The sequence below is a fragment of the Cryptotermes secundus genome, unplaced genomic scaffold, assembly GCF_002891405.2.
Source record: "Cryptotermes secundus unplaced genomic scaffold, Csec_1.0 scaffold682, whole genome shotgun sequence".
NCBI classification, from domain to species: domain Eukaryota; kingdom Metazoa; phylum Arthropoda; class Insecta; order Blattodea; family Kalotermitidae; genus Cryptotermes; species Cryptotermes secundus.
The window spans coordinates 1,256,380-1,262,983 of NW_019730110.1; the positions used below are offsets into that span (position 1 = coordinate 1,256,380).

Sequence of the window (6,604 nt, forward strand, 5' to 3'; positions counted from 1 at the left end):
GGTGTACTTCGGTTTCCCCTGCCAATCTTCATTCCACCAATTGCTCCACAATCACCCTCACCTATCATCTGGGGCTGGTACGTACAATAGGCCAGAAGTGGCCGCAGTACAAGGGACTTAGTCCCACCCCACTAGCATTAAAAAATGTCTCTTTTACTGCGGCCACTTCTGGCCTATTGAACCAGCCCCAGATGATAGGTGAGGGTGATTGTGGAGCAATTGGTGGAATGAAGATTGGCAGGGGAAACCGAAGTACACCGAGAAAACCTGCCCCAGTGCCTTTCATTAGAAAGTTACTATATCCTGTTTCCAAATTACAACAGTATTCATAGGTCGGAGGGAAATTTAGATATGTTTCCGTAAGGTTGCCTGAACGAGCTATGACGTGCCCTGGTTCGTAGAGCCGATGGACTTCACCAATATTCCTGTGAACGGAATAACGAATGTGTCGAATAGATAAAACAGTAAAAGCCTGAAGAGTGTGTGGATTATGAAGATGCATGACACTGCATTCTGGGGCCTCAGTGTAACTATATAGGAGCCCTGCTTGTGAAGCTTAAAGGCGCTCAGCCGGTCAGGTACCTCCTTTCTTTATGTAAATAAACCCGACGTTTCTTATTACACCACAACGGCACCTAGCCGCAAGCTGAGCGCAGCAACTTCTCGCTCTGTAGACAGATTCCAGTCGAATGTGCCCAGCAGGCTTAAACAAATAATGGGGCAAAACGCCTCTACAACGAGAACGTACTTATAAGAACGAAACAGTAATGGACGGAAGATCATATAAATACGTAGTTCTCAAACATGAAACTGTACCTATTAAAAAGGTAGAAAAGTAAAGCTATCCTTGCGAAAGACCGTGGAGGCCCAGAGGGTTGTGAGACGTCGAGACTCCCACATTTCCTAGGCAATCCGCTCACAGATGGCGGTGAGATTGTTGGCCTTAATCGCCGGCTGCCCTTTTACCCCCCGGATGATTTCTCGTACTCATTTCTGTTACAGGCTAGTCGACCTCAGGGCCATAGTGCGGCTGAAAGGATTAGGTCAACTGAAAAATTCAATGCCCTCATCGGGAATTGAACCGGCCACCTTCCGGCTTGTAGCATAGTGCCTCAACCAACTACGCTACCGTGTACACCAACTGTATCTATTACGTCAAGTAATTTTTAGTCTGATCTGTAGATAAGAATCAACATCAAACAGACTCACTGGTTTTAAAAGCCAATTGGTAATTTAAAAAAAAAAACAACAGCTGAATAGTATGGTCTTCATGGTTTTGTAACTACATGTAGCTGAGTATAAATCTACCGACGTTTCGAAGGAATTTATCGCATGCTTTTCGCCTGTTTGTTGTTGGTTCCTTCCTTGGGTTACTCTCCGACTATGAAGATGGCAGTGACAAGTTCCCCCACAATGCACCGCAGGCGTGCTGCCTGATTATTACTGGTTTCTTTCTTGGTTTACTCTTCCACCCTAAGTATGGAGGCTGTCAGTTCTTCCGAAAAGTATTTCAGGCTTACCGCCTGTTTATTATTGGTTTCTTCCTTTGCTTACTCCTCGACCCTGAAAAAGGAGGCGATTCATTTCTCCGAAACGTATTGCAGGCTCACCGTTTGATTGTTACTGGTTTCTTTCCTAGCTTTGTGTTCCACCCGGAAGTCTGAAAGGATGCATTTCGCAGAAACTTCGGTGGAGTACATATAGGTTATAACACGTTGAACACAATTTGATGACGCTGTTTAGAATTCTTAGGTTTAAAACTATTGGCATGACGAATTCCATAAACTCTGCTCTCCACTAACTCACCCATGGAGCTGAGCCCTTCTTGAGAAGCCGCCAATTCTGCAGCTATTCAAGAACTTTCCAGAATTTTATGGAACCCGAAGGTTCATTAGCGTGTACACAATAGCCCTCTACTGGTCCCTATCCTGAGCCTGATCGATTCAATCCATACCACCCTATCTTATCTCTCTAAGCTACCTTTTAATATTGTCCACCAATCTACGACTTGGACGGCAACAGTGACACATACACAAGAAAATACGACACACAAAATCTACAATAGCCGCAAAAGAGTGCAACGACTGGTCACGAGATTGAACTAAACATTGACGTGCATGGGAGCACGGTGGACAAGTAAACAGTGCATTGGTCTCCCCAAAAGCAAAGAAAAATCACCTGATGATGGCCCATGTGAGGCTGAAACATGTAAAAGTAGAAAAAAATACATGTAAAGCTAGAGACATTTCAGAAATTTCGATAATCACTTTTAATGTATAAAATATAATTTTAGTGTCCTACTGACATTTTAATGATTTTAGCATTATAAATATTAAAATACATTTTTAGTGAGTGACATATTCTTGACGTCTTTTATATTGTTGCATTATTGACGTGTACTTTAATAATAAGGAGAAGATATTTCATGTCTAGGGTCTCGTGGTCACTCTGATCGGCACCTACCAATTCAAGAGCTATAAAAAAAGGATAGTGTAATACAGCGTTTCCGTTACTTGACAAACGAAAGAATAAAGCACATAAAGTAAGTAAGTAAGTAAGTAAGTAAGGCTATCTCTGTAACAGGCCGTGGAGGCCCATAGGGTTGTGAGATGTTGGGGTTCCCACATTTTCTCGACAATCGGCTCATAGATGGCGGTAAGGTTGTCAGCCCTACGCGCCGGCCGCCCTTTACCCCCAAGAATATTCATGGTACTCATTTCTGTTAGAGGCTGAGTCGACCACAAGGCGACTGGAAGGATTAGGTAAACTGAAAAAAAATCCAATTACCTCATCGGGATTCGATCCCGCGACCTTCCGGTTTGTAGCATAGTGCCTCAACCAACTACGTTATAACCAAATAAATTAAACTGAGTTTTCTCCTGTAACATAAAGTTAATCCCACGTCTTTGAGGTAAATAGCAATACCCGGTGTTGTACTCTTGAAAGTTACTGATACCGACACACTGTATAAACCCGCCTTTTGCATCCTACTTGCAGATGCAGATGCACTTACCTTCGCTTGTAATGTGATGCCCCTCTACCGGGATTCTTGGAACACTGAAGCACGTCCTTCCTGCTTCTAGGTGCACCGAATTCATATTTCAAAGACCTCACATCGGATTTGAATATATTTTCTGAGTTCACTAATTAATATAAAGTATAAGAAACACAATCCCACACTACGTTATTAACTCACATCTTGACTGATAACCTATAAAGACGCAGCACAACTGTCCCTGTCACAGTCCGACACGAACGGTCTACTGTCTCCATCTGTTGGTCATTCGTGAAATTTCGACAACCTGTCGTCAGTTTCTGTAAGCCAAACGCATTGTACTACTATGCCGTGGTGTGGTACGTTAAGACGCTAATAACTGGGCATTTTAATATGTTGTTTCGCAGCAGATGGAAATCATCACCGAGGATGGAAAATACAATAAATTATATACACGGTAAGGCAAAGCCGTCCCCTGTGTTTAACTAATTAAGCACTACGCCATGAAGGTGTGTGGCTGAGTGGATGTAAGATCCACATTTTCTTGACCTCTGCACTCACTGGAGGTGACTGCTCTGTTTCACGCCGCTGCCGTTTTACCCCCAGAGAAAGAATTCCCGGTAACCATTGGATAAGAGGCTGAGTGGACACCAGATACGACTGGACAGCGTACAAAAAAAAAATCTTGACCCTACAGGGGCTCAACTCCGACCCCTCGGTCGTCCAGCCCGTAGCCAGTCACTATGCCTACTGCGCTATCCCGGCTCACACACACACACACACACATATATATATATATAATTCACACGAACCTATTTGTTCTTCCGTTACATTTTAAGATATTCGCAAGTACAGTTAACGTATAAAAATGTTTGTACGTAAGAGGCACTAGATAGTATCCTAGGAAACCCGGTGTCCCTGAATATAATTAGTCACTACACGGGGGCAGTTCCTTGAACATTGTTCAATATTTTCTATCTTTTGAACGGCATTTAAAAAATACAAGATGAAAAATGCTTATTTCCTTGAGCGTTCTCTAGAAAAAGCAGAAAAGTCAGTGTTCTAACTTGCCGATCTGGCAGTCTAAGACCTGTACTCTTCAACCGCTAAAAAATTGAATTCTGGGCTGCATCATCAGTCGGAATATGGATGGCTGCCCGTGTTTGTTCTGCGCTTGTGTTATGTGAAGGCCGTGGCCTTGCGATGTGCCGGTCTCCCGTTCAAGGAGTTCTGCTAATTGTGTAGAAGAACAAGCACTTTCAGAAATTAATACTGAATTGGGACAAAATGGAAAGCTGAAGAAGAATTTTCAAATATTAGATACAGAATGCTCAAGAATAAAAGAAATTTGACCTTCGAAATTGTAGAAGAGAAAAGCGATAGATACAGAAGTATATATTGTTACATGTACGCCCATTGCTAGGCAACGTGTTTGTGAACAAGTTCCCGCGAAGACAGATTCTTCGTAAACAATCCGTTGTTATGTTACGCAAACAATAGATGAGGCTGTGTTTTCTATTACGTCCGCGCCGAGCAGCGGTGGAGTAACGGAGTTAAGCGACTCGTTTCTAAGCAACGGCTCGGTAAACACACTTCCGTGTAAGCGGTGACGTTATCAACAATAGAGACGATATTTTCCGTGGGGTCTGTGCGGAGTGCTTATAAGAGAAGTGAATGCAGTGACAGAATCAGGTCATGAGCCCCAGCTGGGGCTCGACACCAAGACAGACAGACTGACTGACCGTCAGTGGTAACGTGACTCTGACTCTGACTCTGACTCTGACAGAATCAGGAAACCTGTGTGGAGGCGGGGTCGAATACCTCCACCGTGACCCTGCGAGTCGTAGGAGGCGACGAAAAGGGAAGTCTCAAATTTGAGTCGCTATTTCCTAGTGACTCGGACCCGAGAAAAACTGCGCCTGCAAGAGCCAGGCCCGTCCTCTCGTCAGAGAGGGCGCCCCACAGAAGCAAGACCATAAGTGTTAAACTGTAATAAATATCTGGTCATGAGTTCCAGATGGGGCTCGACACCAAGGCTTACTTACTGACCGTCAGTCGCAATGTAGCTTTGACTTTGACAGAATCAGTTAAGGGGGCTGTTACGAGTCAGCCATAACTGGAGGAGTGAGTCCAGAAAAAAAATTTCTTCCGGGGTTCCAGAGTAATAGAAGACGAAATAGCAAGGAGACTTCATAGTTAGCTGAAGTGTTAATTCCTGTTTTGAGATCCGTTGCCAGAAGACGACTAGTGAAGACGAAGAATCCTAGTGAGTGTGCAACGGTGAACCGGAAGTTGTGTAAATCGATGATATTCTAGTATAAAGCTTCAGAGAAAATGACCAAATTTAAGTGCACAATAAATGAAATATGAGTCCTTCAAAGTCCAAAATAGAGAATAAAAAGTTTGCGAACCACTGTCTTAGACAGTCGATAGGACTCCTTGGAAGGAAGATCAGCCCTGTCGCAAGTCCGCTACCTACACACAGGATAACACAAACACAGAATAAATGCGGACAGACATCCCATGCCTTGAGTGGGATTTGAACCCACGATTCCAGCTTTCGAGCGGACGAAGACATTTCATACGTTAGACCATGCGGCTATTGTGATCGGCTATAGACACTTCGGCCTAATTATTTTTCCTTGCATTTACTTCTAGGCCAGCCTCCCTAGTAGGACTTTCGAGTTGATGATCATTATAAAAAGAATTTATAAAAATATATTGTATATTCTTTATGGCCGGTCACGGTAGCCGAGCGGTCTAAGACATGTACTGTCTTCGCTCTCTTGAAAACCGGGATCGCGGGTTGGAATCCCACTCAAGGCATGGATGTCTAGTTTGTGTGTGTGCGTCTTTCTGTGTTTGTGTACAGGTAGAGGCCTTGCGACGAGCTGATCACCCGCCCAAGGAGTCCTACCGAATGTGTAAGATCTAGAAAAACCAAAGTGAACGGAGTTCATGGAGGTAGGCCTAGGCCCACTGGGGCTGTAGTGCCAAGGAAAAAAAATATTCTTTATGATAATAATATTGTCTCTATTCCAAACCAATTTTAGAGAGAGTGTTTCGCTATAGGGTAGTTTCGTGACGAACTTATCGATTCCTTTTTTCTGCTAGAATGTGAAGGTGTAATTTGAATTGTCTCGATGCGGCAAGTACAATGATTGGAATCGTTTCCGTGTGCAGTGCCGTGTAAATTAACGTTGTAACGCACGGTAGTAATCACCTTGCTTCTTGGTGTGAAGTAGCCCTTAACATGAACCAGAATGTAGGGATATTGCCCTCCATGCCAATTACGTGGGATATATTTCCTGAACACGCGACTTCCGCGCACTCTGTCTGAGAGCGCAGGCGCGCCTACTGAAAGGCAACATGTAGCCGCAAGTTCTGGCCATTTATTACCGAATTAGAGCACACTGTGACTGAAAGAAATGTCTTTAAAATTGTGGTCTTATTTGTGGCTAGCGGCGTTTCGGAAGAACCTGCTGCGTCCATCTTTACGGTAGAAGCTCATTAGTGATAACTCTGTAAGCTGGTAATTACTTGCGGAACAACAAAGTAATATAACCCAGCAAACTATTATTATTATTATTATTATTATTATTATTATTA

General features: G+C 43.5%; 2 protein-coding genes across 2 annotated transcripts in view; one reads left to right on the plus strand and one right to left on the minus strand.

Moving 5' to 3' along the window:
• The window catches only part of LOC111866213 (neuropeptide Y receptor type 1), a 439,022-nt gene extending 435,772 nt beyond the window's left edge, over positions 1–3,250 (minus strand). The window contains exon 1 of the mRNA XM_023854955.2: positions 3,014–3,250. The gene's annotated coding sequence lies outside the window, so the exon portion shown is untranslated. The remainder of the gene's footprint in view (positions 1–3,013) is intronic.
• Positions 1–6,604, plus strand: part of LOC117282449 (T-box transcription factor TBX15-like) — a 35,267-nt gene that overhangs the window by 12,859 nt on the left and 15,804 nt on the right. The gene's annotated exons all lie outside the window — the stretch shown is intronic.